The 13,175-nt window shown below is 43.8% G+C and overlaps 1 protein-coding gene across 5 annotated transcripts in view; it reads right to left on the minus strand.

Annotated features, from left to right (window-relative positions):
* ATP6V1C1 (ATPase H+ transporting V1 subunit C1) overlaps nucleotides 1–13,126 on the minus strand; it is a 52,397-nt gene extending 39,271 nt beyond the window's left edge. The window contains exons 1-4 of one of the 5 annotated variants that reach the window (XM_064442273.1): nucleotides 12,980–13,126; nucleotides 11,715–11,866; nucleotides 11,154–11,242; nucleotides 9,070–9,144 (exon numbers count right to left, since the gene is read on the minus strand). The gene's annotated coding sequence lies outside the window, so the exon portion shown is untranslated. Of the gene's footprint in view, nucleotides 1–9,069; nucleotides 9,145–11,153; nucleotides 11,243–11,319; nucleotides 11,480–11,714; nucleotides 11,867–12,979 lie in introns of those variants that run through there. The other 4 variants (XM_064442274.1, XM_064442272.1, XM_064442277.1 and 1 more) reach the window with 4 other exon arrangements.
* Nucleotides 13,127–13,175: the final 49 nt, after the last annotated feature.

Raw genomic sequence — 13,175 nt, forward strand, 5'->3', positions numbered from 1 at the left:
ATCTATCTGTAACCTGATGGCTTGCAAGAGATGAAGATGAAAAATAAGACAACTATACCTGCGATTAGCACTACACACCTGAAATATACCCTGAACTTGGGCTTCTGTTATATCTGGAGTTGTTATGACAAGCTTAGCTGCTGTGTGGCTTTTTGGGCCAAATCCTATTTAAGTAATGGTGACAGTAAAATTAATCTATCTGAAGCTTCTGTAAAATTACTCTGCTGAATTTGGGCAGCTAGGATCACCTGTGCTTGAGTATGAATTGTTTGGAAAATGTTTCACTTTCCTTCGAAGCACAAGTATTCCCACTAACTCCATCTTCAAACTTTTCTGGTTGATATTTTTCCCCCAGTGAGTTGTAGCTTTCACCTAACTGAACAAACAGATCCATATTTGTTTGCAGAGGTTTGGACAGCTTATACCCCATGTTTAGGACTTCTTAACCAAAAGCACTGCAAATGAGAAATTTAAAATTTTCCAGGGTCTCCAATTCCAACTGCAATTTCAGGGTCCCTCTGATCTTTCCCAGTCCCCCCAAGGTATACAACACACAATTTAGTTCCTCGAAACTTGGTGAGCTTCTTTCCAAAGAGCCCACCTGGTGGTGAGGGGACATGAATGACTGTTAATGCATTCTCTACTTCATGTTTTATTTCCTGAAATACTGCGTGTAGTTCAGTTAATTTTGCAATTGTTGTAGTGAATACTAATATTGGGGGTGGGGGGTGGGGGTACTATTATTATTTAAATAATTTTATTTTTATTAGTGTTCTGGCACATTAAATTCTAAGTACATTCTTGGCAAGGAGTCTCTGTAGCTTATAGCTCCTCCTCTCACAGCTTAGTTGCTTGAGTTGATGCTGTGACTGCCATTACAGTGACACTTCCAGACCATCACTCAAGCACATTAATGCAGCTTTAGTTACCGATACAGTTACTCTGCCAGTACACAAGCTCCACTGTATCATCCAGATAATTCTTCATGGGCATTTGTTTAAGTATTTACCCACAACACAAAATCACTTGACCTTTAGTAAAGCTTGTTGCTTTCTCTCTCTGCACCATGCTCTGTACAGTCCTCTCAAAATTTATTCCTCGCAGGTTTGAAAGCCATCATTTCCACTGTCTTATTATGAAAATCTGAACTTCTGGTCTGGCATTTGGGTTGACTTTTTCCTTTTTGTTTTTCCCTGCAGCTTCTTTGGAATATCAGGATTCTGATCTGCCTGCAAACCTCAATCAGTTAAATACAACTTCGGGCAGTTTTTCTGCTTAAGGGCATGCTCGGGTTGCTTGTTATGACAGCCTTGCAGTACCAGTTGTTATCTGGCATGAGCAAATATATAACTTTGTATTTTCATTGGAATCTCACTCATTTATTCTCTGTTCTGCAAGTACTGGAAGCTTAACATGTCACCAGTATTCTTTGTGGTCTTTTGAAAAATATGAGATGAATCATTATAACACAAGGAAAATGGGTACCTCTCAAATTTGCCTCAAGTTTCCCTCCCATTAGGGCATGAAACTATGTCAAAACTCCATTTTTTGCTTGAGCCAAGAGCAGTTGCATGTAGAGCTGAACATTAGTGAAAACTAATTACGCTGTCCTCAGCTTCGCAGCAGTGGAAGAAAAGAGGAGTTATCAGAGGAGGATGAGCCAAGAGAATGCCCTGGTTTTCCAATGCTGTGCAGAGAGAGACACATAAGCCGCGGCTGATGAGGAATGCTAATGGTATCACGCAGCTGGCATCTCGTACTGAAGCACGCAGCCGCAGTGACAGCTTGGTACAGCCATCGGAGGTAACCAGCACCCATCTTGTGGGAAGCAGAGCTGGGTGTTTTCTCATCAATATCCTAAGGGATTTCACTGCAGCACTTTATTTTATACTTCACTCAAGGGGTCGTTAAGGATGCCCTATGAATGCGTGATTTGAATCTCCCGTATGGGACTCTGGCGAACGAAAGCGTCAGCTGGGCTGCACGGCTTTGTGGTGTCATCGTCCCATAGAAGCTCATTGAAGCTGTGGTAGGAAGAGACAATTTGCTCTGCAGGCACCAGCAGTAACCACATATGGTTCCCATGATTTGCACCTTATTTTTCAAACTGCAGAAATCCTAGCTCACGCTATCACATCCCTGTCTCTCTCTCCTTCTCCACAGACCCATGTTTTCCCCATAACCCCTAAGACCTGTTGCCCACGGTAGCCTGCCAAGGGCTGGCCAGGGAGGAGGCAGTGCTACAGCCAGTTCAAGCCACCACTGTCCAGCTAAACAGAGCAGATGATCGCTGAGCTCCTGCTGATGCCTCATCTCGGTGCAAGCAGCCACTATGCTGCAGATAAAAAATTATGAGCAGAATGTGAGTTTTATCCAGTGCCCTCCCACCAGAAGAAGAGGACTCTATTTGCTAAATAAATCTTTTCTACTTGGAAGAAAAAAATTAAGGCCAGACCTGCTGCAGGTGGGACTTTTAACATGACTCCCCAGAAGAAGACAGGTGCTCCCCTGGAGAAATGCAGAGACTTTGGAGTGCAAAAATCACAGAGCTGTATCTGACGGCAGCCGAGGGGAAGGTATAGCAAACATGATGGATTGCCTTTGCTGCAATGATACACTGCTACTATAGGTATTTGTAGCCTTCCCTCAAACTGAAAAAGAACCAGCTGTCTGCTGCTTTCTGGTATTTCTGTTGGAAAAGTGCAGTTTAGAAGTCATGTATCATCTGTCAAAAATCTTCATGAGTCTTGCTGTGATAAATGAAGGGGTTATGAATGTGTACTGCGGAGTTTTGTGGCAGAGAAGCAGAGCTTGCTGTTTCAGGCAGCCCCAGCCCAGCCATGCGGAGTTTGTTGAGGGCTCTCTTATCTAGACAGAGAACCTCAAGGAAATGTTATCCCAGCCAAAAGGTTGGCAGGACACAGGATGTCATCTGGGTGATGGGAATATTCCTCTGACCAGAATTTAGAAACCAGAGGGCTTACAGAGATAATAACGAGACAGAGCTATAGAGTAAAGGGTACCAAACACAGCAGCGCCTTAGCTGTGGTCCTGCAAGTGGGATTACCTGTGTCAAATCTTCCTGTTGCAGTTACCAGTTTTATTCAAGGCGAACAGATTTATGAACACATGGACAGCAGAGTGAGAAGGATGATTTGAGTGTCTAGTCTATTTCTTTTTCTCCTCAGGAAAAATGCTAAGTGCCCCTACACCCCCATTTCTATGTACTCCTTGGCAGAAGGGACAATCCATGGTTGTGAATTTTTAAGACCTTACTGAGAACAATAAGGTATTTGAGGTGTTTTTAAGTGTTCATCATGAAACAACGGTACATCTTCTGAGTTTGCCTTTATCCCTACTGATTGCTTCTTCCTATCATCTTCAGAGGGATTAGAGAGTCCCCTGCACAACATGGAGCAAGAAAATGTAGAGCTCAGAAAATGGGGAAAAGTACCAGGATGAGAAGAGATCCCTGAGGAATTAGATAAATAGAAGGAAGAAGAAACATTAGTGGAATTGCAGAAGAGTGTAAGACTAGAGATATGCCTGGTGGGGCTGCAGCCAGGCATGGGTGGAAGAGGGATACAAGGAAGGACTGGGAGAGCGAAGCAGGGTTTGGGAGGAGGCAGGTGAGGGGGGGAGAGTACATTGGGGCAGAGCACCCAGGTGTAGGTGGCCCAGGGCCTGGCTTGTTGTTAGTAAGGTAACCACAGAAAGTGGAATTAAATGCCTGCTTCTCTAACCCCTCATGTTATAGAAGGAAGGGATTTTCTCTAAGTAACCACCAGAGTTTGCTGTACCTGCATTATTTAGAAATCTGGAATAAAACAAATCAAGGTGGGACAGACCTGTACTTGGATGATAGGAGGAAATTGGAATATCAGTGAAAATATGATTAAATTATTTTTTAATCAATTTTACAGTTAAATTTTTAAACTCCCTGTGGCAATTTTGTGTTGCTCCTTTTTATTCTAAAGACCTGAGGCCGTCAGTGTAGTGTGGCACATTAAAAAACTCAGTACTCTTTATACTGTAGCAGTTCACTCTGCAGGAAGACTTTCCACAGTCTTGGAGATCTGGTATTTGATGTGTGCCCTGCTTTTACCACCATGGAATTTCAACAGGCACTGAAATATCAAAGTCTGACATTCACGAGGTAGCTTTAACACCTTGCAGAAATAGTAAAATTTGGGCAAGTCATTTTTCCTTAAGTGCAGGCACTTATGTTATCAGCCAAAATATGATTTCTGGGATCAGGTGCTCTACTGTTACTTGTTTTCAGCTTTTTATTTTGTAAGGCATTCACATCCCTCAGCTGGATTAGGTCCACATGAAAAAGGCATCTACTGAAGGAAAGGGGTGATAATGGAAATTCAGAGTGCAGAGCAGCTGAGTAAGCTCTATGGCAAGCAACATCGCAGTATAAAGGCTAACAATTCATCAGATCAAATATTTGTATTCTCAGGGACTACACTCTCTTCATTAATTTGCAATTACCATTATAAGCTCATGATAAATTTCCAGGAAAAAAAAGTAATAATTGCCTTGTTAACAATTAGAAGAGGCATTGTGTTAAAAATGCCATAAGAATGTTGAAAATCAGACATTTCCTTAAGATTATATATTCATTAAGTGACCCTATATCACTAATTGAGATTTTTAATTTATGTAATGATGAGAAATACATACAAAATCCTTACAGTTTAAGATTTCTTTGTGAAAATGATGACTTGGGCATTGACAAAGATTTATTAGATGAAACTTGTTCATGGAATGACTTTTTTCCTAGACTTTAATATCTTAATTTGAAACTTATCAGTTTGCCACGGTTTTCAGTATATTAGACATGTTAAATGTAAGAGTATAACCATTAGCTTTGGATAATAAATGGTCTGTTGTAAGAAATAATTTAGCATATCATCAAAGCAAATAGTAGAACTAATTGCATTCCATTTGTCATTGGCTGTGTGTTGTGGTTTATCCTGGCAGGCAGCTAAACACCCCACAGCCATTCACTCACTCCCCGCCCAGTGGGATGGGGGAGACAACCAGAAAAAAAAGGTAAAAACTCATGGGTTGAGATAGGGCAATTTAACAGGACAGAAAAGGAAGGGAAAATAATAATAATTATTAAATAATATACAAAAGAAGCAATGCACAATGCAGTTGCTCACCACCTGCTAACCCAGGCCCAGCCAGTTCCTGAGCAGTGGCCATGCCCCTCCCAGCCAACTCCCCCCAGTTTTTTTGTTCAGCGCAACATCATAATGTACGGGATATCCCTTTGGTCAGCTGGGGTCAGCTGTCCCAGCTGTGTCCCCTCCCAGCTTCTTGTGCACCCCCAGCCTACTCGCTGGCAGGGCAGTATGAGAAGCTGAAAAGTCCTTGACTTAGTGTAAGCACTGCTCAGCAACAACTAAAACATCAGTGTGTGATCACTATTCTTATCCTAAAACCAAAACACAGCACTGTACTAGCTACTAGGAAGAAAATTAACTCTACCCCAGCTGAAACCAGGATACTGTGTCAAATCTGGTGTGGTATTTAAAAGCAAACTTTGGCTGAGAATTAAATGGAAGACACTGACATCAGTTACACTTATGATTCTGTTCACATGTGGTAAAATCTCAGAAACGCAGTCCCTAGATATTATTATAATCATTCATTTATACTCTACTTCTGTTATAGAAAATTGTAAGCATTTCTTTGGCTTCTCAGAGCAAACGTAAGACCAAAGCCCTGCTCCATAACTAGAAAAATATTGGGATGCCCTGAGCAAAGGAACATCTGGGAGGCAGTAACCTTAAGTACATGTTGCTTTAGGCATTTCTTTCCCATGATGCATGACTCCTGGGCAGCCACCTCTCCCTCCAGCTCCAGCAGCACCGGAGCTGATGTGGGCATCCAGCTCAGCCGTGGGACTGCAGCAGTCTCCCAGGTGCCGTGCTCGGTCCCTGTCCCACCCTTCCCGGGAGTGGAGGGAAGACAAATTCTAAATTACGCAAGAAAATGATATCTAACAAGAAAGATTTTGGGTTTGGGTTTTTTTGTTTGTTTTGTTTTGTTTTGTTTTTTATTTATTTCAAGAATGAACAGCAATCATTTGCCCCTTTGGAAAAGCATCTTTAACAAAACAACCCCAATCCCAGTCTTGAAGCAACAGGCAAAGTTAATGGCCAAAGGCTAGTTTCAGTGGTGTTTTTCATGAGCAGATGCAGGGTAAGTAGACAGGTAGCAGCCACTGCAGCATGCTTACTGGTTCCAGTACTAGCTCTCCTCCTTGCAATGGCTGAGCTTGCAGGGGCTGGGTGCTTTGCTGTCACCTGGCCTGGGAGCTCTCTGCGGTGAGGTAAGCAGCAGAGGCACAGCCCTGGCAGGACACCATGGCTGGGAGGGGGCCAGGGACCCCCAAAGACAGCCCATGGCTGAAGGCTGGGCTCAGCTCAGCAGCTTTCAGCAGCTCGGTCCTGCTCTGCAGCGACCTGGCGACCCTGCTGCTCCTGAGTGCTTCCTGGCTGTGTGTGACCCTGCTGCCCTGCACCACGTCTTCCTTGGAGTTTTGCTCTGGGGTTTTGAATATTTCAAAACTAATTGAGATCATCCGGCTTAGCACTATATCTTCTGGCTTGGGTGTGCACACTGGCTCGTACATTCTTGCTGCTGAAATGGGGCATGACAAGGATGGGGTACGAACCAGAAGACTCTGCCCCAGCCTTCCCTGATGCTTCATGTTCAGCTTTCACTTCCATTTTGAGCTGGTCAGATTTGGAAGGTGCTGACTATTTTGGCCATCTGTGAGGAAACAGAGGGTAATAAAAATAACCCAGCCCTGGTTGCTTTGCTTGCCAACTTTCCTATTGGTTCTGCATATTTGACTGGCAACAGCAAAGCCAGGGGATAGAACTGACACAGTATCCTGAGCAGATGATATCCGTAGCTATTGTTTCACATCCAACAATGTTGTGTCTGATCCAGGACTTTGCCCCACATTCTTGAGCCAAGGGTGGCTAAAGTCCTAAATAAGATCAGGGATCCTAATGGCAAAAAAATTAAAGAGGGATTTCCTTCCCCATTTTTGAGGACTAAATAAAGGCTGAGCCTAGGAAATGGGCCAGCCCTGAGACAGAAAGAGTGGCAGGTACATGAACAGTTTCCCAGAGGTGAAGATCAAACTTGGTTGCATACCATCAGGGACCCAAAAGCATGTTGACAGGCCACCTATTTGAAGGCCCCGAGTACCAACAGCATCACTAGTGCAGTGTTCTGACAACCAAATGCACAAATCCAGAGCCTCTTCATTCCTGTATGTACATGACATGGATCCTGCAGATCCTTCTGTATGCTCTTAACTATGTTATAGGGATAATTATTCCTTGCTGGTCACTACTGCCAGCCTGTCATCTATGGGTTTTCTAGTTCTTATGGGAAAAAAAAAAAAAACTTCTTTTTGGAAAATTCTGTCAACTTCTAAGCGAAAAATATGTATTACAGAAAATTCAAATGCAGAGGGAAGTGAGTAGTGCCACATTCTGCTCATCTTCCTCCTGCTAACATTAGCAACTCTATTCATGCAAGCAAAGTAAACAGGATTTATCTTAAATGGGTAATTTGTTTTTTTCCCCAAATGTGTCATCACTCACTTTGAAAGCAGTGAAAGAATTTGCTAGGGTTCTGACTGAAAGTCCTGCCCCTTTCGCCCTGGTGGGAAAGGCCTCTGCCTGACTTGTGGTTCTCTCATCCCAAAAATGTCTGAGACAACATTGTCAATGAAACAGAAAATGCCGGCGCATGTTTGGAGGCATCTCAGATGGCACTGGAGTACAATCGCAAGACCACTTTCCCTCTCGCTGCTCTTGGGTGACAAAGGGGAGATCACCACCACCACTCGGAGCTGGAAGGGTGATGAAAGACATTGACAAGTGGAAAGTGCTTCTCCAGGGGTTAGCTGGAAATCTTCCTCTTGAAAACTGAGTCTTCACTCTCAACGAAATGCCCTACCAGCCAGGGAAAGCTCAGCAAAACTAGGGGCTGCCAGGAGACACTGTGTCTAGAAATCATGAGAACATGTGCATATTTGGAGAGCTGGAATGTGACTGACAAGAACAACTAGCAAGCCAAGCAGCCTAAAACCACTCTTAATCATTGCATAGGGCTAGGACCACATTTGGGGAAGACTACTTACACAAGAACTAGAGGGCTGAGAATAAACATCTGGGAACAAAACCCCATTGCAAATGCAACAGACAACAACAGAACGAGTGTTCATTCCAAAAGGGTTAATTAAAAAAAATCTCCCCATTTGGTAGCCACCAGTAACAGCACATGATATGCATATTTTTAACCTCCTTGCATGGTACACAGACACTTTATCCCGCTTTAGTGTTTGGACTGTTGTATTTTTAAGTTGAAATAGTCTTATCGCTGTTGACTAGTTCACTCTTCTGAGAACCACCACCCTGTTTATCTGCAGAGGGAAACCCCATGCCTCTTCTCCGCTCCAGAGGTGTTTGTAATGAGAAATGATACATTCCACGGGGCCCTAACCCTTGGCCTCCAGCTGATCCTTGAGGTTTTAGTGATGAACCATGGCATGTGGATACCAGGAACTAGAGTGTGAGTGATTAATATGCAACTCGGTATCTACCACGTAATGAGCCCAAGTCATTTCTAACCTGGGTTGGACTTGGGCACATTTCCTAACAGTAAAAAGTCCATACCCTCTTGCAGACACTTAAAGCTTTTGAGTCTTCTATACTAGTTAATGCCGTGTAGGCATGCAGGTCACTAGACTCTCAAGTAATGCTCATATTTGAATATTCTTTTCAATAGTCCTTATTTAACCTCAGATATTTTGTTCACAGTAATTTTCTTTTAGTCTCTGTCCATCCAGTCTAGATTTTTTGGAGGTGAAAACATTCTAGCACCGGACTGAGAGAAGATCGTAGCTGTAAAAACCAAAACTCATCTTACGATATATTGCTGGATACCCCTAAAACAGGATTGAACTTTCTCTTCCTCTTTCCTTCTACCCTTGATTTTGTTAAACAACCCCAACTGAATTTTACTTACTTTTGGTATCTTTATATAGTGCTTTGAGCTGCTGCTTCCACCAGTTTTCCGTGTGTGACATCCCCCGATGGGCATCTATAGAAGCTAAGTCAGTCAAACTAATACACCTTTTTTAACCTTTCCTTTGTGTAAATGACTTAGCATAATTATGAGATCTATTCTGTGTATAAATTACACTTAAACTTACTCTTCTTCTGAAGCCAAACTAATCCATACTAGGAAGTTGGGACCTTATTTCTCCCCCAGTTGTTTTGATCCAGCAAATGATTCAGTAAATATAGGTGAGAGGTGACTTCTCCAAGTCAGTTAAGGCAGAGATGTCTTTGCTTTCACCACCTCTGGGCTTTTAATAATTCTGAATCATTGCTCCAGCTGGCTATCAGTATTTCTGTCAACTGGTCAGGAACAGTGATAGCTCCAAAGTATGCAGCAATGAAAAAGGTCTGAAGAACAGAGTATCAATTGATATTACTTCCACAGGTTCTATTTATAAGGTTGTTTTACTAAAAAGAGAGACTACTTGAACACTAGTATTTCTACAGCATTGTGGGCACAAGGGATCCAGAGCTGTCACAGCCTTCATTTTCCTTTTCTTGTGGCTCTGCCCTGTGCACGGGCATTCCTGCCCCAAGCAGCTCAGAGAAAAATGCAGTTTGGACTGATTCTTTCCTCCCACCGCAACAGCTGGGTGCTCCGGCTGGATGACTACAGACTGTCAGCTATACCTGGCACTGAGTGCCGCTGCATGTAAGTGGAGCCAGGAGAGGGACCATATTGTCAAGTTCAAGCATTCAGAAATCTAAGCAACCTTTTCCTTACATCCAAAGGTGAACCACTTTTTGTGTTTGTCTTCTGTTGTGCTGTGTTTTCAGTAGGTAGGGACATTTTATTCTCAATGGAAGACGAAATTCCTGCGTAATCACATAATTCCTGCACCTGAGGCTTTAAGAAAAAACACTGACTGCTGCAGGAGTTGGCAGCAGTGGGGGAAGAGGAAGAGGAGATGGAGGAGGAAATAATCTCATTCTCTCACCTGCAGGAGCAGAATCTGACCCCGCTCCTGACACCTCGTCATAGAGGGTGCATCAGAGAGGGAGAGGAAATGGGAGAACCAGAGGAGAGAAGAGGTAGCCCATAGGAAGACGTAAAGAGAAGGAAATACTTGGGATTAGTGGGGAAGGTCATCGGGCCATGCAGCCTTCAGACATCTGTCCAAACCAATTTGAAGCTCCTGATCGCTGGGTTGCCTCACCACTAAGTATTTTTTGCACTCCAAAAGATGACGTGGGGAAGGGTGTCTTTCCTGTTCTGGTTCATCTGCGTCATAGGGATAACACCTAATTTTGTCTACATCCACCTGTGAACCATGCTGAAAAGAAAACGTGGAAGCAGAAAAACCCAAAATGTGGTAGAAGTGCCTCACAGTTGGAAGTAAGGGGAACTCAGGGCTGGAAGCGTATTTTGTGCTCTGCTGCCTTTTTATCTTTGGAGAAGAAAATGTGAATTGTTACTCTAGTAATCTGTGGAATATATTGTGCGTATAGAGCCATACAAGGTTAAGAATCCAAGTATTAAAACTGAATGTAGAGAAATGTTAATGAGGCAGAAGGAAATTTTATGGTAGCTTTTTTACATTTTGCCTCTCCAGACAAAATAGAACTGCTGTTTTGTGTAGCACTACATTATATATATATAGACATTGAGTTTTCTAGTTCTGTGTTAATATCACCAGTGGTAGTAGAAACACTGTGTAAAGCATTCATCCATCAATTTTTTTCTCATTTTGTATATAGTCACTACACAGTTCAGTCTTGTACTCTCCCAAACAGTGTGCCACTCGTTACTTTTTTCCAGTAGACTTGAAAGGATGAAGTTTATGTTTCTGTTTTCAAGTGTTGCTTCCTCTGTATGAGCAGGAAATCCTCCCTCCCTCCATACATTTTTAAAATAGCTGACAGTGCCCCCAATTAACTGCATATCAAACTGAAGATCTTTTTCCTGTCCTACGTGACTGTCCTCCCCTCTTAAATAGCCCATCTGTTTTGTTACTCCCCATACAAATATTAAAAACATCCCCTACCTACCAAAACAAAAACTCCTCTGGGAAGATGAATGTAGACAAGGTGGCAGTAACTGATGTTGCAGTTATATCACTCATATATCACTGGGATATCTTCAGATCAGGAGACATTTAAGAACATAAATAAAATACGTAGTTCTACACAGAGTTAGTATTGACATATTCTTTACCTTTTCCCTGCTGCATCACTTTTTAGCTGCACCTAAATGCTTCCAGACTAGTCAAGTCCTTTTCTTAGTTTGAATTCCTTCCAAAAATGTGTTTTTTTAAAAAAAGCTACCTTCCCAAAGAATATAGCTTTCTGGATTGCTCCTCTGTGTATATCACTATAACCTTTGTCCTCCCCTCTAGCCCTTCCTCCCTTCTTTGCCTGTTAATGATTCACATTAATTGTGCTGTGTCCAAGCTCTGCCCAAATCTCTCTTCCTATCTCTCTATACCGTTTTTGGTTTGGTTTGGTGTATTTTTTTAAAATACTCTGATTCCTCCTCCTGCGCTTGCATTTTGGAATAGGGACCCAAACAAACAGGTAAGTCACGGATGAAGGGTGCGATACAGAACATACCTGAAAAAAGAGCAGTGTAAACCACTCCATTTTTAATCCTCAGTGCAGGTCTTGTTGCAAATGTGTAAGAGATCTGACTTTCTAATCAATGTGCCTGCTTTTACTGACTTCATCCATAACCTTCTAGCGCTGTTATCAGGAAAGATGAGACACTGTAATGAGACAGCATATATTTGTCAGTTCACTTCCTCCTCATTTAAAATGATTTGCAAAAGAGAAGATGACAACATATGAAAAGAGTAAACAAACTCCATCCCTGCATGCTGTGGAACCTCGGTCTCATTTTATTTCTGAAGAGATGACAGGCGTGTACCTATTCACCACTTTTCTAAATTCTCTCTGCTCTAAAACTAAACAAACCCAGCTTTGCTTTGGAAAAAACAATATCCAAACTGTAGTGACATAGTTTTATAAAAAGAAAATTAATGTGCCCTGAGATGAACAATTACTTTCCAGAACAAGTTTATCCTTTGGTGCTTCTCGGTGAACTGGAAAACTACATCTTTCAGTGCCTGGAAAGAATTGTGACTACAGGAATGAGTTGTTTAAAAAACAGCCCAATGTGGTTTGGTTAAGTTGACATGGTAGGCTGGGGCTGGCAGCTCAGGGTTCATCCTCAGCTCCACCATGGGACAGTGTTGTGACCTTTAACTGAGGCACCTGATCCCCGAGTGGCTCTTTTCCACTTGCAGCTGAGCCACGCTTCCTCACAAGGGTGTTAGGGAAGTAGCAAGGGCTTCAGGGAAAGCTACAGTGAAACTCTGAAATATATGGGTCAGCTAAATCCTTCAGTGCATGTAGGAGTGCATGTGGGAGTCTTGAACGCCTGGAATTAATGAAAGGCTGAGGCTGCAGGTATGTGGATTAGCCTTCTCCAGTCAATGTTATTAACAGCTTATCAATGCTCAGTGAATCGGGGTGAGTCAGTAGGTTAACTCGGTGAACGAGGCTTCTTGGCTGGCCAAAATGACCTGGTTTCTCTTCCCACCTGCTCAAAGCTGTAGTGACAAAGGACGGGGCTCGGTTTTGTGGAAGCCATTACTGAACCACAGGTTCAAGTCGCCGCATGGGTAACCGCCTGCCCTGGATCCTGAGGGACGCCTTTAGTCGAGCCCTACGCGATCCCTGCCCTGCCTTCTGTCAGGAACCGCAGAAAGACCCCAGCCCCTCCTGCAGACCCCGGGGTGCCGCCCAGGGAGGGCAGCCCGCCGGGGACACCAGCCTCCCCGGGCGGATCGGGTCGCGTCCCCCGGGCCCAGCCTCGCCTGCACCTGCGCCCTGCCCGCCCCGGCAGCGGCAGCAGCGTAGGGGCCACCGCGCCGCCTCCATTTTGGGCAGCGGGGCCCGGAGCAGCTGTGCCGGCGACCCCTTCCTGCCCGCCGGCGCCGCTCGGCGCATGCCCGTCCGCCCGCCCGCCCGCCGCGGGGGGAGGTTTCGGCGGCGGCGCCTCCCGCCCCGCGG

This window comes from Phalacrocorax carbo, chromosome 2 (genome assembly GCF_963921805.1).
Source record: "Phalacrocorax carbo chromosome 2, bPhaCar2.1, whole genome shotgun sequence".
Lineage (NCBI taxonomy): Eukaryota > Metazoa > Chordata > Aves > Suliformes > Phalacrocoracidae > Phalacrocorax > Phalacrocorax carbo.